Raw genomic sequence first — 26,105 nt, forward strand, 5'->3', positions numbered from 1 at the left:
GTTCATGAAACCACAAGGAGTCAGACACAACTGAGCGACTAACACACACATACATCTCCAAAACTAACATCATACCTGACACACAGTAGATACTCAATAAACGTGTGTGTGTGCTCAGTCACTTCAGTCATGTCCAACTCTTTGCAACCCTATGAACTGTAGCCCACCAGGCTCCTCTGTCCATGGGGATTCTCCAGGCAAGGATCCTGGAGTGGGTTGCCATGCCCTCCTCTAGGGGATCTTCCCAACCCAGGGATTGAACCCACATCTCCTGCATTGGCAGGTGGGTTCTTACCACTAGCACCATCTGGGAAGCCCCAATAAACATGTACTGAGTGAAAAATTTTGGAATATTGAGTAACAATAAAGTGTAATACACTGTCCTTCACATAGTGGTTAATGTGATGTTAATATTAATATCTCTAATTAGAATTCTAAACATTTTCAGATCTGCTAAAATCATAACCCAGGGGGGAAATTACTGTATTTGTTATAACAATCATTGCTACTGTTAATATTGATAACTTTGCCTATTGAAGATGAAGGATTTTTTCCCTCTTAGATACTGTCCTGAACAAATAATTCTTAAACTATTGCATGTGTTTTCAGACTTGAAGCTTTGAATTTCAGTGATATCTAGCTTCCTTGAAACAAGTTATTTTCCAACCACATAAAAGTCCTCTTTGATTCCCACAATAGAAGCATGGCTGGATTTCAACATTATTCCTCAAAGAGAAAAACAAGAAAAGATGTATACATCTTCACCTAGACAGTTTCTGGAGAAAATCAAAATATCTAACTTGAAGAGTATCTGAAAGATGATCTGATTCAGTGTCATACTTAGAAATAAATGATTTCTTCCTCCTTTGAAAAGAAAGAAGATGGCAAGTAGTATTTGACCAGTCTATTCCAAGTAGTTAAAATACTTTTCCTCAAAAATAACACTAGTCCACACACACACATACACACATATCACTCACAGTCATTACTTTTATGTTCTTCAGTCTCAAGTCGTGTCCGACTCTTTGCAACCCCATGGACTGTAAGACACCAAGCTCCTCTGTCCACGGGCTTCTCCAGGCAAGAATCCTGGAGTGGGTTGCCATTTCCTCCTCCAGGGGATCTCCCCAACCCAAGGATCTCACTCATGTCTCTGGGTCTGCTGCATTGCAGGTAGATTCTTTACCACCTGGGAAGCCCCATTACCTTTACACACAGTGCAAACAGTTTACATAGTGAGTATCAGTGATGGAAACTCTCTTGCATACCTGTCTGATGGAGGAGAATGGAGTCAGGTGTGCATAGACTCCTAACCACATCACATCCCCATAAATGGTACCCTCCACTACTCCCTACTCCCTCCCTATCATTCTAATGAAACAATCTCTGTTTTTCAGTTTTAAGTTCAGAAAATATATTGAATTTAATCTTCCCAACTCAGGGATCGAACCCAGGTCTCCTGCATTGCGGGCAGATTCTTTACTGTCTGAGCCACCAAGGAAGCCCTTAAGAATGGACGCTATGCTACAAACTATATTACTATGAAAATACACCCCTGTTCTATTTTAATTAAGCAAAATAAACACACCAAAAATTATTTGGAATTCACTCATGTCTAGAGGACTGGTTGAAGGCTGAGTTTCCAATGTTAAGGAAAATGAACAAATGACGGAACCAGCAAAGATGGCTTAGTTCCCTTCTCTCTCACATAGCACTGCGTCGCTGCCGTAGTTCCTCGCTTGTGCCTGACTTCTTGAAACTTTCTTTTCTCTATTTCAACTCGGGAATCATCAGGCATGTATCAACCCATCTTTGTGGAATCTAGAAAAGTGGTAGAGATGATCGTATTCGCAAAACAGAAATAGGGACACAGACGCAGAGAACAAATGTATGGACACCAACGGGAGATGGGGTGGGATGAAGCGGGAGATTGGGATTGATGTATATACGCTACCGATACTGTGTATAAAATAGATAACTAATGAGAACCTACGATATAGCTCAGGGACCTCTACTCAATGCTTTGTGGTGACCTAAATGGGAAGGAAATTCAAGGAAGAGGGGATATATGTATATGCATAGCTGAATCACTTTGTTGTACAACAGAAACTAACACAATATTGTAAAGCAACTTACTCCCATAAAAGTTAATTAAAAAAAAAATTAAACTCCAAACCCACAGAGTGCACAACACCAAGCGTGAACTCGGGCTCGTGATGCGTCAGTGCAGGTTAATCCGCTGCAGCGCCCGTACCCCTTTGGTGTGGGCTATAGATAAGTGGGGAGACTGTGCCTGCGTGGGGAGAGGAGGCAAACGGGAAATCTCTTCACTTTCCCTCATTTTTTCTCTGAACCTTGAACTGCACTAAAGAAAACCTTAATAATTTCTTTAGGAAGGAAGCATCAGGCAAAGCCAACAGGATCAGAGGTGTCCTTTGAGAGGCTCCGATTTGACAAAATCCACCCTATGGAAGGCAGAGCCACCATGTGTGCCTAGAGGTGACCCAGAGAAATATGGCACTTCTAGTCAGGGTCCAAGCATCGGGAGAGGCAGAATGAGAGGCTGATGACAGGCCATAGGAAGCAGGAGACAGAAGAAGAGTTTCCGGAAGAGCAGGCTGGGTGATACTGGCTGTCCAGGTGGGCACCCATCAGGTGCTGTGTCAGGCACTCAGACCCACATTCAAAGTCAGGGACTCAAGAGAACAGACAAGAAAACAGGGACTGGGGCCAAAGGAAAGGGAAGGGGGTTACCAAAAGGTTCCTAGAATGAAGCCTTGAAAATAAACATCAAGTTGGGAGCAGGTCGCCAAGCTGAGCTGGAATCCGTTCTGGGTGACTGTTGACTCCATGCTGGACCACAGTTGGTCTGAATGGCTCATGAGAATCAGGAAAAGGGTGTGCTGGGTCTTGAGGTGGGCTTAGAGACACTAGACTTGCAGAGGAGGGAGAGGTTGAGGCTTGAAATTCATTTCTGGACCTTTCTCTAATTTCATGATGGTCATCAGAATTTTCTGCCCTGGCCTCAGGGCTTTACTTTCTGTACAAATTCATCCTATTTATAATAATCATAATTAAGGGGTGGGTTACTGGTTACTATTGTCTCTTTTCCCATCTTCAGAACTTCAGAAGTTGAAAGGGAAGCAAATGCTCACAAAATTAGCCCAGTGAGCAGAGGAAAATACTGAAGCTGTCTTGCCTCTACAGCTTTTTTATTTTCAATAAAATAATTCTTTAAAGGATGAAAAATCCACAGTTTAATGTCATAGGCAACAAGATATGGCAATTTTTCTGGTTAAATTTATATAAGCTATGACAAACCTAGACAGCATGTTAGAAAGCAGAGACATCACTTTGCCGATAATAGTCCATACAGTCAAAGCTATGGTTTTTCCAGTAGTCATGTATGGATGTGAGAGGTGGACCATAAAGAAGGCTGAGCACCAAAAAATTGATACTTTTAAACTTGTTTGAGAAGACTCTCTAGAGTGCCTAGGACTGCAAGGAGATCAAACAAGTCAATCCTAAAGGAAATCAACGCTTAATATTCATTGGAAGGACTGATGCTAAAGCTGAAGCTCCAATACTTTGGCCACCTGATGTGAAGAGCCAACTCACTGGAAAAGACCCTGATGCTGGGAAAGATTGAGGGCAGGAGAAAGCAGCAACAGAGGATGAGATGGTTGGATGGCATCACTGACTCAATGGACGTGACTTTGAGCAAACTCCAGGAAATAGTGAAAGACAAGATGCCTGGTGTGCTACAGTCCATGGGGTCGCAAAGAGTTGGACATGACTGAGCAGCTGGACAACAACAACTTTTTTTAATGTATGCATAAAATTCTTAGCATGTGCTAGGTACTTTTTAAAGAGCTTGACAGCTTTGATCTCATACAGGATGGCAGCCAGATTAGGAAAGCACGCTTGAGGAAGAAACCACATTGCACTGATAAAAGGTAGAGATGCCTGACTAATAAACATGCTTGAGGCAGGAGTAGCCTTAGCTGACCATGAGCCACAGGTATCGGTCGCTGTCATTAAAAATAATCTCTCACATCCAGTCCCTCTTCCCTCTTAACTGCTTTTATCCTTCATCAGGTCTTGTTGTTGCTAACTTGGCTTCTTAGTTCTCTCTTAGTCAATCCAATAGCAGTTGATTTCCCTGCTCCAGTCCTTTCTGTATATCAAAGCAACTGTGATTTTTGTCAACTCTGCTATTCCATGTATTTCAGTGGCTCCATATCACCTGCCGAATTAAGTTCACTTTTTTCTGACCATTTATCATTTACTTATTATTGTTATTATTATTTTTACTTTACAATATTGTATTGGTTTTGCCATACATCAACATGAATCTGCCACGGGTGTATACGTGCTCCCCATCCTGAACCTCCCTCCCGCCTCCCTCCCCGTACCATCCCTCTGGTGTGACCTAATCATGTTTCCAGGGTTTCTCAGGTGACTTAGTAGTAAAGAATCCGCCTGCCAAGAAGGAGATGCAGGTTCAATCCCTGGGTCAGGAAGATGCCCTGGAAAAGGAAATGGCAACCCAATCCAGTATTCTTGCCTGGGAAATCCCATGGACAGAGGAACCTGGTGGGCTACAGTCCATGGGGTTGCAAAAAAGTCACACATGACTTAGTGACTAAACAACAACAATCATATTTTCAGTATTTCCTTTCGCCAAAGAATCTGTAAATTTTTACTATTCCTGGTTTTCTGAATACATTCATCCCTTTCTCCCTTCGGGGCCTTAGTCTTCACTGCTCTATCGCCATCTCTACCTGGCAGAACCTACCCGTTCTCCTAGGTGCTGCTTGAATGTGTAAAGTATTTCCTTTCACCCACAGGGGGTTCCTTATCTCTTCAATTTTCCATAGCTCTCTATCTCTCATGCTTACTATTAATATATGCTTACTATTGGGTTGGCCAAAAAGTTCATTTGGGTTTTTCCATTACATCTTATGGAAGTCAGTCAGCCAGTTATATCCAGTTATTCGCGACCCCATGGACTGCAGCCCACCAGGCTCCTCCATCCATGGGGTTTTGCAGGCAAGAGTGCTGGAGTGGGGTGCCAGTGCCTTCTCTGGAAGCACGTATGGAGGAGGTCCAATAGTTAGGAAACTGTGCTTCCAGTGCAAGGGGCACAGGTTCAATCCCTGGTCAGGGAATGAAGATCCAGCATGCTGCATCAGTTCAGTTCAGTTCAGTCGCTCTGTTGAGTCCGACTCTTTGCAACCCCATGGACTGCAGCACACCAGGCTTCCCTGTCCATCACCAACTCCAGGAGCTGTATGCTGCATGGCACAACCAAGAAAAATAAAATATAATTTTAAAAATGAAAGAAACAGGCATGATGCTTATGTGCATAGACACACACACATGCACACATATGTTATGCACAACAGTGTTTTATACTAAATTAAGAAATTCAGAATTATAAACATATATTGATATCCATACACCAAGACTCCACAGAAGAAGTACAGAGATTCAAAGCTAGCAGAACCATGAAGTTACCATGTAAAGTGTATCTTCAGTCTTCTAAATTTTTATTTTTAACCACTATCTTCTTGAAAAGACTCCTATCTGAAAAATGCTTTCAGAATCTGTATGAAAACTACCATGTAGTTCAGATGAGAGAATTGAGCTAATCAGGAAATCATATAAAAATCATAGGTGGGCCATTTTGTCATTCTGGTGAAGTCTACTGAAGTTAAACATAACCAGCGGCTTTTTTAACTGTATCAAGTCATGCAGGTTAATTCAGAAGGAAATCTCCATGGGAAGATTTGTTTTATTTCCTCAGTAGTAGTTTTGTAAATAAGGTAAAGCACTGGGTCAGGATGGGAGTAACTGTTAAAGCCTTCTTAATTTAGAAACTCTGGCCTCTGGCTTCTATGTATCCAAATAGTGCCTAAGGGAAAATGACATATTCCCCAAAGCTCTGAAAGTCAGGGCTTCCCTGATGGTTCAGCGGTAAAGAATCTGCCTGCCAGTGCAGGAGATGCAGGATTCTTGGGTTAAATCCCTGGGTCAGGAAGATTCCCTGGAGAAGGAAACAGCAACTCACTCCAGTATTCTGGCCTGGGAAATCGCATTGACAGAGGAGGCTGGTGGGCTACAGTCTATGCCGTCACAAAGAGTCAGGCTCCACTGAGCACACACAACCACAGATTCTAAAAGTCAACATGATACAAATCCTCAAGCCCAACCTGACATGGCTTTCTTTTTTTTTTTTTTTTTGCCAAATTTTTTAAAGGGCTATAATTGATAAAATTTTATTTGGATAAAATATTGATTGATAATTCTTATCTTTTTAAATTTATTTTTAGTTGGAGGATAGTTACTTTACAATATTGTGTTAGTTTCTGTTCTACAGCAAAGTGAATCAATTTTAAATGAAATCGTTATAGTCTTTTATCATTCATGACCCTCTTTTCCCCTAAACATAATATACACTCAAACCACTAATCTTAATCCTGCCTCAGCAAAACCAGTTCCATAGTGAAAAGAGAAGAGTATAAACCTCACCATTTAAATCCCCCATCTTCAGTTGATAAAATAAGGGAACCATACTGTTTGTTGTCTAATCGATTCAACAATGAGAACTGAGTAAAATGAAGCAAAGGAAGCACTTTGTAAATTGCTAAACATCAAAGCTCTGATGATACTGCTGGTAATTGCCATCCCCTCCACTAACGTCCAGCCAGGAACTCTGCATTGCCTTCCTGTCCACTCTACATTGCAACTCTCCAAACAGAGTCTGTGGCCTTCTGGTTGCTGGTCCTTGGGAGGGCCTCTGGCTCTTCCTGTCTGTCCATCTGAGCTTTGTACTTCCTTCAGAGTCTTCACTCCCCCATGAAAGTTTCACCCCTAATCAACCCACCGAATCTTTGTTTTCAGAATTCTGTTCACACTTACACGCTCAAACTCTACAAGAAGATTCGTTTATGAGTTGGTGTACTGTGATTATTACAAGTCCTGTTGCCACTGCAGTGTAAATTTCCATGTGTAAACCTGATACCATTTACTTCTTTTGCTTTCAATTCTTATTGAAATACAGCTGATATACTTTATCTGTGTTAGTTTCATATGTACAGAAAAATGATTCAGTTATCATTTCAGTTCAGTTCAGTCGCTCAGTCGTGTCTGACTCTTTGCAACCCCGTGAATCACAGCATGCCAGGCCTCCCTGTCCATCACCAACTCCCGGAGTTCACTGAGACTCATGTCCATCGAGTCAGTGATGCCATCCAGCCATCTCATCCTCAGTCGTCCCCTTCTCCTCCTGCCCCCAATCCCTCCCAGCATCAGAGTCTTTTCCAAGGAGTCAACTCTTCACATGAGGTGGCCAAAGTACTGGAGTTTCAGCTTCAGCATCATTCCTTCCAAAGAAATCCAAGGGCTGATCTCCTTTAGAATGGACTGGTTGGATCTCCTTGCAGTCAAAGGGATTCTCAAGAGTCTTCTCCAACACCACAGTTCAAAAGCATCAATTCTTTGGCACTCTGTATATATAAAACTACATTTAGATATTATTTTTTTACATTTTCTTCTATTATAGGTTATTGTAAAATATTGAATGTAGTTCCCTGTGCTATTCAGTAGGTCCCTGTTGATTATTTTATATACAGTTGAGTGTATATTTTAATGCTAAACTCCTAATTTATCCCTCTCCCCACTTTCCCTTTGGTAACCATAAACTTGTTTTCTGTCTGTGAGTCTATTTCTCTTTTGTAAACAAGTTCATTTGTTTCTTTTGTTTTTTAGATTCCACATATATTTTCCTGGGCTCCAAAATTACTGTAGATGGTGACTGCGGCCATGAAATTAAAAGAGCTCTGAGGCCCTGTATGATGTGGCCCCTCGGCAGCCTCCAACCCCCCACCTCCTGGGCCACTCTCTCCACTGGGCCCCCGCAGCCACATGGCCTCCTCGTATGGTCAGCTCACGCCAGGTGAGTGATCTCTCGCTCTCTGTACATGCTCTGCCCGACTAGCGCCTGCCTCACCCATACCTTCCTCACATGACTGACCTTCCTACATCATTGCCTCCTGCCTCAGCTGGTGATTGTTCTAACTTGAGATCAGAACTCCGCCAGGATAGTTCATTAAAGAGGTGGTGAGGGGCCAGTGCTCCTCTGCTGGTTTCCCTGGTAATGTGTCAATTCCCCCTGTAATTAGCAACTTCCACTCCCAGCCCCCCCAAGGAGGGAAGCCTGCTGCCATATCCCACCCGCCATCAGCTGCACACAGGGAGTGTCACTCCAGGACCTTGCTTTAGACAGGTAAGCTCCCCTGTCCATGAAACTGTTGATGTCTCTGTCGCTGCCTCTGGCTTGCTTCTTCATCCTTGAAGCTGGGCAAATACAGGCCATGCAGGACTTTGGGGTGCAGCCCAACACTTGGTAGAGCAGCCAGGAGACCAAGGAAACTCCCCTGAGCGCCGAGACATCAGAGAAATCAGGCTTGGGGATAGAAAATTGAGTGTGTGATCGGGGGTGGCCATTCTACTAATGTGGGACCTGAAAGTGGGGGAGGGATAACCCCAAAAGTTTCAGCAGTGATCCTGGGGTGGCCGCCCACTAACTTGTGAGGCCCAGAAAAGTCCCAGGGGTGATCCCAAAAGTTGTGGGGGAGTCCCAAGGTGGCCATTCACTAGTGTGTGTGGCCCTGGGGTGGCTGTCCTTGGTGAATGGGGGGACACCAAGAGAATCCAGAGAACTCACAGACAGGCCAAGGCTGCTGTACAGATACTGGCCGCCACTACAGTGGGGAGAGAACATTCACTAATAAGTGAGTGGTCAGTTGCAGGCAGACCAATGCCTTCTGTGTGAAGAAAGGTGCAGAGGCTGAGCCAACAGCAGAGGCTAAGGTTAAGTTGGATGCTTGATCACCAGAATGTTTCTTCTGGAGTTGAAGGCCCTTCCTGTGAGGGTGGCTCTGGACCCGCAGGGGTGGCCTTGTGTGTGTGTGTGCTTAGTCACTCAGGCACGTCTGACTCTTTGCAACCCCATGGACTATGGCTGGCCAGGTTCCTCTGTCCATGGGGATTCTCCAGGCCAGAATACTAGAGTGGATCCGAGTGGATCCTCCTCCAGGGGATCTTCCCAACCCAGGAACTGAACCCAGCTCTCCTACTTTGCAGGTGGATTCTTTACCATCTGAGCCACCAGGGAAGTCCAGGGGTGGCCTTACACCTTCCTTATAACTGGACAGGGCACTGCTGCCTCATCTCTCTCTCCATGAACCCGATAAGTGCTTGGCTCCAAAACTTGCCCATATCGTGGCAAATAACTGTTCTGAACACACTAAGTATCTTACTCTTGATATTCTTTGGCTGCTGATGTCTGTATCGTAATTGTGGTATTTGGTTGCAATGCCTGCTGCATACCTGACCCCAAGGATATTGCAGAAGAGGGGATGGGCCAAGATTGTAAGCGTTGTGCAGGGTGTGTAGGGTGTGGTCAGGAGACTCAAGATGGCTGTTCTCTTGCTCTCTGGATATCACCTGCCCGATCAGTGCCTGCTTCACCTCCACCTCCTGACATTGCCAACCTTCCTATGTCCTTGCTCCCGACCCAGACCCAGCTAGTCATTGTACTTTCATTTTTAATACTTTTTTAAAATTTATTTGGCTGTGTCTGATTGTAGCTGTAGCACATAGGATCTTTTTTCTTGTTGTGGCAGGCAGGATCTTTAGTTGTGGCATGCTGGTTCCCTGATCAAGGATGGAACCCGGTCCCCCTGCATTGGGAACATAGAGTCTGAGCCACTGGACACCAGAGAAGTTCTTCTAATTTTTAGGTCAGAACATCTCCACTGCAAGACGGTAGTGAGGGGTCTGCTCCTCTGTTGGTCTCCTGATAACTAATGAGCCAACCTGAGGGCAGAAGAGATGCAACTTTTTTATATCAAGTCTGAATCCAGATTTCAGTATCCAAAAGCTAGAGTGAGAAGAACTCAGCAAAGCTTAAGCCTGGGGAGAAGTCTTAATTCTCTGCCTTAAGACACTTTCAAGAGTCATTAAAAATCTCATTATACTTGTTTCTCACTAATCTAATTGAAAAATTGTCTTAAGCCTAAGATAATACTGTATCTTGTGTGGTTGATTGTACAAGTCCTTTATAAAGTAGCCAAATACATCTGACCTGCTGCTGTTACTGACTGCAAAGAGTTGACTTTGGTGAAAAGAAAGTGAAAAGTGAAAGTGAAAGTCACTCAGTTGTGTCTGACTCTTTGCAACCCCATGGACTATACAGTCCATGGAATTCCCCAGGCCAGAATACTAGAGTGGGTAGCCTTCCCCTTCTCCAGGGGATCTTCCTAATCCAGGGATCAAACCCAGGTCTCCCGCATTGCAGGCGGATTCTTTACCAGCTGAGCCATGAGGGGAGCCCAAGAATACTGGAGTGGGTAGCCTATCCCTCCTCCAGCAGATCTTTCTGACCCAGGTATCAACCAGGGTCTCCTGCATTGCAGGCGGATTCTTTACCAACTGAGCTATCAGGGAAGCCCACAGTGAAAAGAAGTGAAAATCAAAATACTCTGTCAATATGACTCATCATAGGTTATGTCAATGCTATAAAAGTGTGAAACAGTGTTTCCAACACCAAAAGCGATTGGATAGTGAGACCTAGAGAAAAACCTGCTTCAGTTCAGAAATGGATCTGTATGATTCACTCAATCACTCTGAACCTGCTTAATATCCAAAGGTTCTCCCATATGTGAACTCACCAAGAAAAGGTTTCACACACCAGAGGACCTAAATGAAGGAATGATCCATGGAATGGTTTTTAAGCCAAACAAGCATTTGAGGCAGCAGAATCTCTTTTGTCTGTTTCGCTGCATCAAATGTAGGTTACATGCCTTCTGTGAAGGTAATGTGCAGACCTGCAAGAGAAACGTAAAGGCATTTCTTCTGGATGGAACACCTGTCAGTTTTGATCATTTCTCTTCTTGCCATATGCCGTCTCACTCGACCCTGTTCTGTCCTTTCTTTTCTCTGCTCCATTATAATCTGCATGAGAACCTCATTTAGTTCAGCCTCCTCCACCCAGTGCCTTTGGAGAATGGAGGTTGCTTCTGTCTTTTGGGTTTGGTTTTCCCGTAAGTATATTGTAAAAACTATATTCTTCCTTCATATCAAAACCCATGCAGTTCTTTTTTTCCAATTTTAGTTTCCCTCTGTGAACAGCAACCTGCAATCAAAATTTTGGCAGATAAATATATTACAGGGCTTTTCATTTTATGAGTGCTGCTGTTGAACTTGGGCATATTATATGGGAGGATAGAGAACATTTTTCATGCCAACCATTAATCTCCTCCTCTTTGTTCCCATCACACTGAAACTCCACCTCCATTACTGCATATACCAATTTTAGTGTATTCATTGTTATATAACCTGCTGCATGAGGGGAAGAGTAAATTTAGTTTACTCTTTCATTCAACAAGCATTTGAGTGGCATCTGTGGGCCAAGCAGTAGACTACTGGTGGAGGATATAAAGAAGAATCTGAGTCTTCTCAAGGAGCCCACTTTTTTTACCTCATCATATGTACCTTTTCATTTGTTGAATTAAACTAAATCACTAGATAATGCCTTGGCTTGAAGATGCTGAGGGACTTCGGCCTCATTGAATAAGCAAATGTTTCTGTAACGCTCTCCCCATACAACATCAAACGCTGGTTCCCTCTTAAGTGTCTTCAAGGAACGGCAGCTACAAAGATGGCAGAGGATGGGAAGGGAAAGGTCTACCCAGGCAGTACTGGAGGTGAAGGAAGAGCCTGGGGGACAGCAAGAATTGACCACGTCCTTCTGCATCCGTGTCTATATTGAAAGGCAGACTTGAGTAGCTCTATATCACACAGAGTTTTCTTTTATGCTTATTGACATACAGTTGACTTACAAGGTCGTGTTAATTTCTGCTGTGCCACAGAGTGACTCAGCTATACACATACGCACATTCATGTTCTCTTCCTTTACGGTTTATCCCAAAAGATTGGGTGTAGTTCTATACAGTAGCATTATACAGTATACAGTAGTGCCATACAGTAGCACCTCGGTTATTCATTCTGTGGTTTGTATCTGCTAAGCCCAAACTCCCAGTCTGTCCTTCTCCTTCCCTGCCCTTTAGCAAGCACGAGTCTCTTCTCTACAGCTGTGACTCTCTTATTTTAGATTCCACATATAAGTGATGTCATGCAATATATTTCTCTCTCCTTCTGACTCAGTATGATAATCTCTAGTTGCATCCATGTTGCTGAAATGGCATTATTCCATTCTTTTTAATGGCTGGGTAATATTCCATTGCGTATATGTAGCACAGACTCTTTGTCCATTCTTCTCTCAATGAACGTTTGGCTCCATGTCTTTGGCTTTGGGGAATAGTGCCGCAATGAACATAGGGGTGCAAGCATCTTTTTGAATTATAGTTTGGTCTGGGTGTGCAGTTTTGTCTGCCCAGGAGTAGGATTGCTAGGTCATGTGGCAACTCTGTTTTTTGTTTTTTGAGGAACCTCCATACTGTTCTCCATATTTGTGCCAATTTATATTTCCACGAACAGTGTAGTAGGGTTCTGTTTTCTCCAAACTCTCTCCATCATGTTATTTGTTAGACTTTATAGTGATGACGGTTCCGACCAGAGTGAGGTATTGCCTCATTCACACAGGATTTTTCTACTTTTTGAACTCGACCAAACTCAGAATCCAAAGAATCCAAAGTTTAACTCATAACTCAAATATTTCACAAAGTTTGGGCAAGCCATCAACTAAATGCTTCTTTTGTATCTTTATATGGTGACCTATGGGCTTCCCTGGTGGCTCAGACAGTAAAGAATCAGCCTGCAGTGAGGAGACCTGGGTTTGATCCCTGGGTCAGGAAGATCCCCTGGAGAAGGGAATGGCAACCCACTCCAGTATTCTTGCTTGGAGAATTCCAGAAAGGGGAGCCTGGTGGGCTAAGTCCATGAGGTCACAAAATGTCAGACACAACTGAGTGAAAGTGACTTTCACTTTAATGGTACCTGTGATCTGACATACCACAGACACGGGCATCTAGACTGAGATGAAGAAAGAGACTGTCTAAGTGGTAAGACCCTCTGACCAATTAATATCACAACAAATAATCTACAGAAAAGAAGACTTAGACTCTCCCAGGGCTCTTAAAGTTTATTTATATTCTTGGTTGTGTTATTGATTAAACCAAGTTCCTTTTTTTTTCAGGAGTTTCTATTTTAAAACTCCTTCCTAGGAAATAGTAGGATTTAGTCAACAGTTTAGACTTTCATCATTTAGTCAACTGTTATTGAGTGCCATTCCATGCCAGGCCCTGTGTTGGGTGCTGTAGGCATGAAGATAAATATGACTCTCTCTCTAGAAGCTCCCAGTTCAGTGAGGGAACAAACAGGTAAATAAATATGCTAAAGGGAACCAGATTTTTAATCCCCCTTCAACTCACAATTGTTTGAGTCACATGTGTCTTCTTCAGAACTAAAAGAGTACTTGCTAACTTGATTGCCCAACCTTTTGAGATACAAGTTAGAAAACTAGGGAGAAAGAAGAGACTGGCAAGGAAATGGCAGAAGGAGATGAAAGGAATAAAGTTGCTAAATCAGACTGCTGAAAGAGCAAGGGTGAGACAAGGGGACAAAGAAAAAGTCACAAGGAACTAAAGCTGAAGACAGCATTTTGGAGGCTGATATGTGAGGCCGATATATGTCAACTCTGAAATATAAGAGTTTATCATGTGGAGGGTAAGAAAACAGAAGAATGGAGAAAATAATTCTGAGGACAGTTAGTCTGAGGTAGGGAGTGGCATCTCCTTTGTTGATTGGTTGAGGGGGAAGAGGAAACTTAGAATATATTATAAATCATTTGGGGTCAGCCAGGCCAGGCTTCTTTATGCATGATTATTTGCAGAGACTGAGCTACAGGGCTCCCCAAGGTTTAGTGTGCATTTGGAATACAGGCTCTATAATGAGAGTGTATAAAGGAGCATGACCACTGAGTTTCAGGTTGGAAATGCCAACATTATTTAGCTAAGAAGAACTTTTCTGGAGCTGAGGGGCCCTAATGGGTGATTTATTTCAATGTAGCATTATCTTGCAATGCCAGTGAAAGCTCCAGGAAAGCAGCTGATGCATGAATGGTTGAGTAGAATTTTAAGGAAAAAAAAAAAAAAAGGCAAGGTAGGTATTCAATAGTAAAAAGATAGAAAAGGAGTAGAAAAGAAACAGCAGACCAGAAATTCAATAGCTGATAAAGTTGGAGAAGATAGAGAAGAAGACAGGCAGTTTGTGGGCCTGTGAGCTGATATTTGTCATCCTCAGCTCTATGAGGATGCTTTGCGCAGTTTTTCTTTTTTGATGAAGAATAGGTGACTTTGGGGCTTCCCTGGTGGCTCGGTGGTAAAGAATCCACCTGCCAACGAGGGAGACAAAGGTTTTCAATTCCTTATCCAGAAAGACCCCACATACTGCAGAGCAACTAGGTAAACCTGTGTTCTAGAGACAGAGAGCCGCGACTACTGAGCCCAGGCGCTGCAACTACTGAAGCCCGAGAGCCTAGAGCCTGTGCTCCACAAGTAGAGAGTAGCTCCTAATCACCACTGCTAGAGAAAGCCTGTGCAGCAGCGGAGACCCAGCCCAGCCAAAAATAAATAAATGCAAATTTTTAAAAAACTGAAAAATGGTGGATGACGAATGGATAAGAAAGTTGCGGTACATATACACAATGGAATATTACTTAGCCGTTAAAAAGAATACATTTGAATCAGTTCTAATGAGGTGGATGAAACTGGAGCCTATTATACAGAGTGAGGCAAGCCAGAAAGAAAAACACCAATACAGTATATTAACGCATATATATGGAATTTAGAAAGATGGTAATGATGACCCTATATGCAAGATAGCAAAAGAGACACAGATGTATAGAACAGTCTTTTGGACTCGGTGGGAGAGGGAGAGGGTGGGATGATTTGAAAGAAAAGCATTGAAACATGTATATTACCATATGTGAAACAGATCACCAGTCCAGGTTCGATGCACAAGACAGGGTGCTCAGGGCTGGCGCACTGGGATGAGTAAACTCTGGGAGCTGGTGATGGACAGGGAAGCCTGGAGTGCTTCAGTCCATGGCTCGAAAAGAGTCAGACATGATTAAGCGACTGAACTGAACTGATGTTCTTATTTATTTTTCTTAGAAGATGTTTTAAAGTTCTTCCCTTTTAACATTTTCTCACCTGAGAATGTTCCCTCACAGGCCTTTGAGCACAACTGATTTACTAGGCAAATGACCACATAAATCTTCTGACTTCAAGTAGCCTGAGGGATGGGATGAGGAGGGAGGTGGGAGGGGGGTTCAGGATGGGGAACACATGTACACCCATGACTGATTCATGTCAATGTATGGCAAAAAAACCACTACAATATTGTAAAATAATTAGTCTCCAATTAGAATGAATAAATTTTTTTTTAAACCTATACTAAAAAAAATTACTTTCAATCTATGACATTAAAATAAATCTGTCATATTTCCAACAATGCAGGATAGGTTTGGTGTTTTTACTTTCCCTGCAGTTCATGGAGTCATGAAGAGTCAGACACAACTGAGTGACTTCACTTTCACTTTTCACTTTCATGCATTGGAGAAGGAAATGGCAACCCACGCCAGTGTTCTTGCCTGGAGAATCCCAGGGACGGCAGAGCCTGGTGGGCTGCCATCTGTGGGGTCGCACAGAGTCGGAAACGACTGAAGTGGCTTAGCTTTAGGGGAAAACATATTTCTACCTCCATTCCTTCCCTGGTGATTCAATATTATGAGTGTGAGTGTGCTTGGTCATTAAGTTGTGTCCAACGCTTTGACTCCATGGACTGTAGCCCGCCAGGCTCCTCTGTCCAGGCAAGAATTCTGGAGTGCATTGCCATTTCCTCTTCCAGGGGATCTTCCCGACCCAGGGATTGAATTTGCATCTTTTGCATCTCCTGCATTGTCAGGCAGATTCTTAACCACTGTGCCACCTGGAAAGCTGACATGATGCAGTATTCTAGATCAAACACAAATCAGCATGAAATATCACGGCATGTACAAGACACTCCAAGCTGTTCCTTGGAGCTGTAACTTGAGATGAAGGTCCATTTATGGAGCATTTACTCTGGGCCAGGCTCAGAGATGAGCCCTTTCCTTGGACCATTTCATAATCCTCATAACAATCCTGAAGTAGGTACTGTTATAATATCCCTATTTGATAAATTTAGAGGGATTAAATAACACTGCCCAAGATCACACAACTAGCAAACAGCAGAATCAGGATTCAAATAAGCAACTAAATTCCAAAGCCAATGTTTCCGGTTACAGGACCTCCTGCCACCTCACGTTGTACAGTGGGGTCTGACTGCTGTCTTCCAAGTCTGTGCATCTCCAACTAAACATGTGTTCAGGGCTCTTGAAGTCAGAAGATATATGTGGTCATTTGCCTAGTAAATCAGTTGTGCTCAAAGGCCTGTGAGGGAACATTCTCAGGTGAGAAAATGTTAAAAGGGAAGAACTTTAAAACATCTTCTAAGAAAAATAAATAAGAACATCAGTTCAGTTCAGTTGCTTAGTCATGTCTGACTCTTTTCGAGCCATGGACTGAAGCACTCCAGGCTTCCCTGTCCATCACCAACTCCCAGAGTTTACTCAAACTCATGTCTATCGTGTCAGTGATGCCATCCAACCATCTCATTCTCATCATCTCCTTTTCCTCCCACCTTCAATCTTTCTCAGCATCAGGGTCTTTCCCAATGAGTCAGATCTTTGCATCAGGTGGCCAAAGTATTGGAGTTTCAGCTTCAGCATCAATCCTCCCAATAAATATTCAGGACTGATTTCCTTTAGGATGGACTGGTTGGATCTCCTTGCAGTCCAAGGGACTCTCAAGAGTCTTCTCTTGAGTTCAAAAGCATCACTTCTTCATTGTTCAGCTTTTTTTATAGGCCGACTCTCACATCCATACATGACTACTGGAAAAACTATAGCTTTGCCTGAATGGACCTTTGTTGGTAATGTCTCTGCTTTTTAATATGCTGTCTAGGTTGGTCATAACTTTTCTTCCAAGGAGCAAGTGTCTTTTAATTTCATGGGTGCAGTTACCATCTGCAGTGATTTGGAGCCCAAGAAAATAAAGTCTCTCACTATTTCTGTTGTTTCCCCATCTATTTCCCATGAATTGATAGGACCAGATGCCATGATCTTAGTTTTCTGAATGTTGAATTTTAAGCCAACTTTTTCACTCTACTCTTTCACTTTCATCAAGAGGCTCTTTAGTTCTTCGCTTTCTGCCATAAGGGTGGTGTCATCTGCATATCTGAGGTTATTGTTGTTTCTCCCGGCAATCTTGATTCCAGCTTGTGCTTCATCCCATCTGGCATTTCTCATGATGTACTCTGCATATAAATTAAATAAGCAGGGTGACAATATGCAGCCTTGATGTACTCCTTTTCGAATTTGGAACCAGTCTGTTGGTTCATGTCCAGTTCTAACAGTTGCTTCTTGACCTGCAACATACCATGGGCTAATAATATAAACTTCTATGAATATAAAGGTAAATTATATAATTTTGAAAAGACCTCATGCTTTTCAAAATCCATCTTTACTGTTTTTTTTTTCTTTTAGAGCTTTCAAAAAATTTTTATGAAACATTGCTGTAGGCATGAGAGGTATGGAGAGCTGCAGTAGCATTGTGGTCAAGTTTACATTGGAAAGATTTTTCACAGTGAGGGAGAAGCACAAGGAGAGAATCAGGCTTCACTCTTAGAGTGGAGTGTGGATTAGAAAACACTGAGCTCACTTCTAGATACCTGAGTCTGAGATGCCCGGCTGCCTCCAAGTGTGCATGTGTGTGGGTCTGGAACTCAGGTGAGATCTTCCACAAAGACCTTGTGTTGGGTTGGCCAAAAAGGTCTTTGGGCTTTTTCCATAGGATGTTATAAAAAAAAAAACCCAAGCGACCATTTTGGCCAACCCGGTATCACTTCCTTGCACTACCAGCATTCAAGGCAGGTTCCCACCTGGTACTTCAACAGCATTTGGTACAGAACAGACACTTGAAAACCATTTATTGAGTGAAGAAAGTGGGAAAAAGAGTACATGTACTAATAATGTGTTTGATAAGAGATGCTGGTTATGCTAAATTACAAAAATGTTCAGAATTAAAGGAACATTATTATATTATTATGTGTTTATTAAATTCATAAACATTTGTAGGTTTCCTGTGGTATAATGATATTTATCCCTCTAAGAAAATCACTTTCAAGAGATCTAAGTTTCCCTCTAGTATTATATTAAATCATATTATATTATATATAAAAGCATTATATTAAAAGAAAAAGCTTTCACTTTCTTTTTTTAATTTTTATTTTATTTTTTTTTACTTTTTATTTTTACTTTATTTTACTTTATAATACTGTATTGGTTTTGCCATACATTGACATGAATCCACCACGGGTGTACATGCGATCCCAAACATGAACCCCCCTCCCTCCTCCCTCCCCACAACAACCCTCCGGGTCATCCCCGAGCACCAGCCCCAAGCATGCTTTCACTTTCAAAATGCCAATTGTTTGATATTTCTATAATGCAGTGATGTCATTAAAGGTAAATTTTCATCAAGAGCTTGAATAAACCCTTCCATCAGAGAATAGCAACCATGTCTTGACTAATCTCTGAGAGGGTCCTTGGCTGCCAAGTGCTCCACCAAAGTCTGGCCTTTCTAAAACAAGTGGGTATATGCACACGATTTTTATATGTAGGATATATGGATGATATACATGTGTGAATATATATATCTGTACGTGTGCATATGCTTAGATTTAACTGCATATTATATAACTATATATGTACACACATATAGAGTATGGTTTTTTCATGTTTTCCAATCTGAACTGTGCCATACTACAAATCATTTGAATGTTTGCTTTGCCTCAGATTTTTCTCTTGGTGCTTTCATTACTTTTCAATTTTTAAAAAACTCTACAGCCACATTTCCTAAGAGACTTATTAACTTGAGTTTCCTAGTTATAGTTTTATAGATTGCTGAGAGTTCTGGGGCCTTTTGTAACTAAGAAATTGTGTTCCAATTTTATGACTCACTTTCTGGGAATCAATTTTCTCGAGCCAGAGCCCACTTTATTTCACTGGCCATGATAATTTTGAAATAAGCTTATATATGTCCATAGAAACTATTATTGGCTTGGGTTTTTACATTGAATTCCATTTAATGTTCACACTGCGTTATATAGTATTTGCTTCCTTTAAGTGCACTTTTATGGGAAAATAAAATTTTATTTTGCAGTAAACTTCACATTCAGCGGTGCAGGTATATGTATGACTGACTGTTGCTACTGTCAAGGCTTACAGGTTTTAGTCTGCCTCTCCTTTTCAAACAGTCATTAAGCAGCTATGTGAGGCTGGAGGTCATAAACCAGCCTATAGCGATTTCCCTCTGAAGCAACTCAGTAGAGACGTGCATTGATTATGATAGTCTCCTGGGGCCCCAACGTCTCTTCATCCTCCCGTTCGTAACTTTCATTTGACATTGCGGGGCTCTCGATTGCCAACCCTGCTCTAGGAAAATCACCCCATTCTTTCCTTAATTAAAGCCCTGCTGTACCCCAGGACACTCACTGCTTCCCCTAAAGTCTGCTAACATGGAGAATGTGGCTCTCTCCACCCTTGGTATTGCAGTACAAGGAAGCAGAGCTCAAGTCCTCCACATCCTGTGACCCCTCAAACCAATCCTTGAGCAAAATTCCTCTCTCCTTGCAGGTCCAAAGGTTCCAGCCATATCACATTCCACCCTTCCTTGGACTCAAAGTGCCTATGGATTCCATGGACAGTTCTCCTATGTTCAGTAAACATTTTTACACCTAACTGTGGCCTTCCTCTCTATGCCATCATTCTGGGTGACAACCTGTACAATATCCAGGTTTCACAATTTCTTGACTACCTCCTCATGTTCAGTTACCTTCTTTTCCACTTTATTTCACACTGTGTCATGAAATAATTTTAAATGGTTCAGATTGAAAGGTAAACACAAAGAGGTCTCACTCCCCCATCTCTACCACATCCTGTTCAAAACACACATCCCTGGTGGGTGACTATTTTTATTAGGTTCTGATATTTCTTTTCTGTAAGAATTATCACCACATATGATCACAATAAACTGTGGAAAATTCGGAAAGAGATGGGAATACCAGACCACCTGACCTGCCTCTTGAGAAACCTGTATGCAGGTCAGGAAGCAACAGTTAGAACTGGACTTGGAACAACAGACTGGTTCCAAATAGGAAAAGGCGTACGTCAAGGCTGTATATTGTCACCCTGCTTATTTAACTTCTATGCAGAGTACATCATGAGAAACCCTGGGCTGGAAGAAGCACAAGCTGGAATCAAGATTGCCAGGAGAAATATCAATAACCTCAGATATGCAGATGACACCACCCTTAGGGGAGAAAGTGAAGAGGAACTAAAAAGCCTCTTGATGAAAGTGAAAAGGAGAGTGAAAAAGTTGGCCTAAAGCTCAACATTCAGAAAACGAAGATCATGGCATCTGGTCCCGTCACTTCATGGGATATAGATGGGGAAATGGTGGAAACAGTGTCAGACTTTATTTTTTTGGGCTCCAAAATCACTGCAGATGGTGATTGAAGCCATGAAATTAAAAGACGCTTACTCCTTGGAAGAAAAGTTATGACCAACCTAGACAGTATATTCAAAAGCAGAGACATTACTTTGCCAACAAAGGTCTGTCTAGTCAAGGCTATGGGTTTTCCAGTGGTCATGTATGGATGTGAGAGTTGGACTGTGAAGAAAGCTGAGCCCTGAAGAAGTGATGCTTTTGAACTGTGGTGTTGGAGAAGACTCTTGCGAGTCCCTTGGACTGTAAGGAGATCCAACCAGTCCATTCTGAAGATCAGCCCTGGGATTTCTTTGGAGGGAAAGATGCTAAAGCTGAAACTCCAGTACTTTGGCCACCTCATGTGAAGAGTTGACTCATTGGAAAAGACTCTGATGCTGGGAGGGATTGGGGGCATGAGGAGACGTGGACGCCAGAGGATGAGATGGCTGGATGGCATCACTGACTTGATGGACGTGAGTCTGAGTGAACTCCGGGGGCTGGTGATGGACAGGGAGGCCTGGCGTGCTGCGATTCACGGGGTCACAAAGAGTTGGACACAACTGAGCAACTGAACTGAACTGAAGAATTATCTATGTCAATTCTTTGTGCACCCATATTTGTTCACAAATGCTACCATATTATGTATACTTCTTATAAATTGCTTTCTTCACTTAACATACATCCTGGTTCAACATATCTTTTTTTTTTTTTTGGCTATATTTCCTATGAATATTAGTTATAGTTACCATTTTTCTTTCCATATCTTTCTGCTCTTTTCTAATCCATTTCTTTTGGTATTTAAGAAGGCTTTGCTTTTCTTCTAGGCTTATAATTTTTCTAATATATTTTGTTTTAAAAAAAAAAAAACAAGTTTACTTTTCCCTTTCTGTGGTTTCTGCTCTTCGGTTTGTCTGTGCTGGTATGTTTTGACTGGACATATTATCTGAACAATTTTGAGTTTGTTTTACTTTCTACTTTTATTTTTTTGAGGGGTTGGTGTATTCCTACTTCATCAGAGCATATAATGCTTATACAGTCTCCTTCTGCCCTTTGTTTTAACCTTGTATCTACACTGAAGTGTATTTAATGTGTTCCATCAGTCCATGGGCCAGGGTTTTTCCAGTCTTCCTTCGGCTGGATAGAGCTCACCCTCTAGTTTTGTTTGTGAATATAGCACTCCTTGAGTGCTCACATTTTTTAAGCTGTTCACTTGAAGGATAACTTATCTAAATATAAAATCTTTGGCTTGCACTTTCTATTCTTTCTTTGAAAACAAAAAGATATTATGGGGAGGGAGGTGGGAGGGGGGTTCATGTTTGGGAATGCATGTAAGAATTAAAGATTTTAAAATTTAAAAAATAAAAAACTAAAATTAAAAAAATAAAAATAAAAACAATGTTTTCTCCAAAATTGTCTTGCTTTCACAAACTCTGATTTCAACTTTTTCCCTTGTAAGTTTGGTCTTTTTGCCTAAAGGCACAGGGATTTTTGGTTTGTTTGTTTTTATGATTAAAGTCTAGGAGTTTTACAGGATAAGTCTCTGAGCTGACCATCTGGGAGATTTTTTGAATTATTACTTTAAATAACATTTCTTTCACATTACTTTGTTTTTCTTTTTCAAGGACTCCAATTATATGTATGTGAGATCATCTTTGTCCGTCATCTATAGCTATCAATTTCTCTGATTGTTTTCCCATTTTATTTTCATGCTCTTGACTGTTTTAATTCATTTCCTCGATACCCCCTTGCTTTATTTTTAAGTAATTCTTTCTCTCTTGGTCACCCTGTATTTTAATCTTCACTTACAAGATGGTTTTCTTTTTCTTCTGCTTCTTTCTAGAATTTACATAGTTTTCGTATTCCTCCTCCTCTCTTCTGAATGGGGAAATTTTTTTAATAAGTGCTTATTTTATTATATTTAATTTTATTTTCTACTCTTCATGGTTTTAGATGAACTTTCATCAAGAGAAGTGTTTTCTTATTTTCTGTCTTCTTATAGATTTTATGGTGGTTGTCACCTATTTTTTTGTTTTTCAATATCATATATTTTATTGGATTAGCAACAAGAAATAATTCTATATAGACAGGTGTTGGGCATTTGGTAGCTTATAGTTTTCTTAGTTCAAGAGCACCCTCTTCTGTTGGTATAATAGACTATACTTTCTTTTAAAAGAGTACCATTGTGATGAGAAGAATTGGTTTCTCTTTTTATTGGTGATTCTGTTATTTGTTTAGATATTTGTTTTCCACTGTTTTTCCTCCCATTTTTTACCTCACCACCAATTTTTTCAATTACACACAAGTGGGACCCTCTCAAGATCACCATCTAGGCCCCCTGCACTTTCAAAACATTTTCTTTTGACTTGCAGAAGATAGTGTTCTAATACGCAAGGTGATGTGCTTTTAAAAACCTGTTTCCCGTCACCCCCAGACTAACACTGCCCTCTCTTTTTCATGAAGACTATCTCTGATTCTCTACTTTGATATGTGTGCCAGAGTTGCCTTTGCAGCTATTTAATTCCCTTCTTCTCTGTTAATGACTTTCTGATATTTGTTATCTCTTAGTTATATTGTGGACATAGATCCGTTGGTTTCACTTACTCTCCTGATCTGTATGGTTTTTGGAAGATGTGTACAGTGTTGGATTCTGGTGGCTGCAGTTTTCTTCAATTGTTGTGTTTCTTAGGGTCCTATCCCAGAATTCTTCTCTTTTTACTTTTCACAAGCTAAGTGACCTTACTACTTGTATTCCTTTCATTAAGATTTATAGGCTAATGACTATCAAACTGTATTTTATTGCTGGCCTCCACATCTTTTGTTACTGACCGATAAGATATCCCAACAGGTAACACCACAGTCATCCCTCACTTAACATGCATGAAACTGAATTATCTTTTATTCTCTATATATTCACAGATCTACTCCTCCTGTCCCTCATCTTGATACATGGTACCACCCCCCAATGTACCCTGTCACTTAAGACAGAAGGATTCTTGTTACTCCTGGTCCCAGTCAGTCTCAGAGTACTCATGACTCTACCTCCTACATATCTCAAAGCTGTCTTGCACCATTCTCCAATTTACATGCTTTAAGCCAACATCACCTCTTGGGTGAATTACTCAACCAGCCTCCTAACTGTTGTTCCTGCTTCCACTGTGGCTTCTTCTACTGCAAAGCCCACATAATTTTGATAAAACTTTAAATTATTTATGCCACCCCTCCTTCAGAAGGTCATATTGCCTTCCTGATAGTAACAGTAATAGACTTCCATAATAGTCTAGCCCTATTATGTTTGAATGACTAGCCATAATCATCGGATGACTGTTAACCTGTCTACATTTCTCTTTCACCTGCTCTCTCCTCTCCCTTTCCCCTGTGAAACGTAAGGAACAGAAACACTGTGGAAGATTGTAGCCTCCAGACTGGCCACAGAATCAACTCTACAGATGCTGTTCCAGAAGCATACCACTCCCCATCAAGATATCACCTACACAAAAATAATGGATAAAAACATATGATCATGTCAACAGATGCAGAAAAAACCATTTGACAGAATTCAACACTCACTCATGGTAAAACTCTCCACAAAGTGGGTATAGAGGGAACCCACCTAAACATGATAAAGGCTATTTAAGACAAACCCACAGCTGACATCATACTCCATGTTACCAAGCTAACAACTTTTCCTCTAAGATCAAGCACAGGGCAAGGATGCCCTCTCTCACCACATTTATGCAACACAGTATTGGGAACCCTAGCCAGAGAAAGTAGCTAGAAAAAAGAAATGAAAGAATATACCAGGGGGAAAGGACGGTCTCATCAATAAATGGTGTCAGGATAATTGGACCACTCTCTCATACTGTACACAAAAATCAACTCAAAATGGATTAAAGACTTAAACATAAAACCTGAAACCATAAAACTCCTAGAATAAAACATAGAGGATAAATTCCTTGACAATGATTTTTTTTAATTTAACACCAAAAGCAAAGGCAACAAAAGCAGAAATAAACAAGTGGGACTACATCAAACTAAAATGATTCTACTTAACACAGGAAGCCAACGACAAAATGAAAATGCAACCTATGGAATGGGAGAAAATCTTCGTAAACCATATACCTGTAAGGGGTTGATATCTAAAATTTGCTAAAGTATATTTTTAAAAATTCAGTTGTCTCAATAGTGGAATAAACAAAGAAAAATCTGATTTTATAAAGGGCAGAAGAACTGAATAGAAGACATAAAAACAATCAACAGGTATATTTGAAAGGTGTTAAACATTATTAACCATCAGGGAAATGCAAAGCAAAACCACAATGAGATTTTATGTTACATCTGTTAAAATAACTATCATCAAAACGACAAGAAACAACAAGCATTGGTGTGGATGTGGAGAAAGGAGAATCCTTGTGCATTGTTGGTCGGAATGAACGAAATTGGTGCAGCCGCTATGGAAAACAGCATGAAGTTTCCTCAAAAAATTAAAATTAGAAATACCATTATGATCCAGCAATCCCACTTCTAGGTACTTCTGAAAGAAATGAAATCACTATATCAAACAGATAAGCTGCATCCCCAAGTTCACTGCAGTGTTATTTACAATAGCCAAGACTTGAAAACAATGCAAGTGTCCATTGAGGAATAAATGAATAAAGAAAATATGATATGTAATATGTAATATTTTTCATCTATACAAAAGAAAGAAATCCTGCTATTTGGGACACTTTGGATGAGTCTTCGGGGCATTACATTAAGCGAAATAAATCAGACAGAGAAAGACAAATACGGAAGGAATTCACTTATATGTGGAATCTGAAAAAAAACAAACCCACATAAATAGAAAATAAATTGGTGATTGTCAGAAGCAGAATGGGTTCAGGTGAGAGTAAAATGAGTGAAGGTGGTCAAAAGGTACAAACTTCCAGTTATAAAATAAAAATCCCCTGGGGATATAACGTATAACGTGGTTCAGTTCAGCTCACTCGCTCAGTCATGTCCAACTTTTTTTGACCCCATGGACTGCAGCACGCCAGGCTTCCCTGTCCATCACTAACTCCTGGAGTTTACTCAAACTCATGTCCATTGAGTCAGTGATGCCATCCAACCATCTCATCCTCTGTCGTCCCCTTCTCCTCCCGCCTTCAGTCTTTCCCAGCAGCAGAGTCTTTTCCAATGAGTCAGTTCTTCACATCAGGTGGCCAATGTATTGGAGTTTTAGCTTCAGCATCAGTCCTTCCAGTGAATACTCAGGACTGATTTCCTTTAGGACTGACTGGTTGGATCCCCTTGCAGTCCAAGGGACTCTCAAGAGTCTTCAACACCACAGTTCAAAAGCATTAATTCTTGAGGACTCAGCTTTCTTTCCAGTCCAACTCTCACCTCCATACATGACTACTGAAAAACCAAAGCTTTGACTAGATGGACCTTTAACTATGGCTAACAATA

At 41.3% G+C, this 26,105-nt stretch overlaps 1 long non-coding RNA gene across 2 annotated transcripts in view; it reads left to right on the plus strand.

Annotated features, from left to right (window-relative positions):
* Positions 1-26,105, plus strand: part of LOC132660226 (uncharacterized) — a 297,177-nt gene that overhangs the window by 227,732 nt on the left and 43,340 nt on the right. For both annotated transcript variants that reach the window (XR_009601587.1, XR_009601586.1), the window contains one exon: positions 7,774-7,960. This is a non-coding gene — a long non-coding RNA (uncharacterized LOC132660226). The remainder of the gene's footprint in view (positions 1-7,773; positions 7,961-26,105) is intronic.

This window comes from Ovis aries, chromosome 8 (assembly GCF_016772045.2).
Source record: "Ovis aries strain OAR_USU_Benz2616 breed Rambouillet chromosome 8, ARS-UI_Ramb_v3.0, whole genome shotgun sequence".
NCBI classification, from domain to species: Eukaryota; Metazoa; Chordata; class Mammalia; order Artiodactyla; family Bovidae; genus Ovis; species Ovis aries.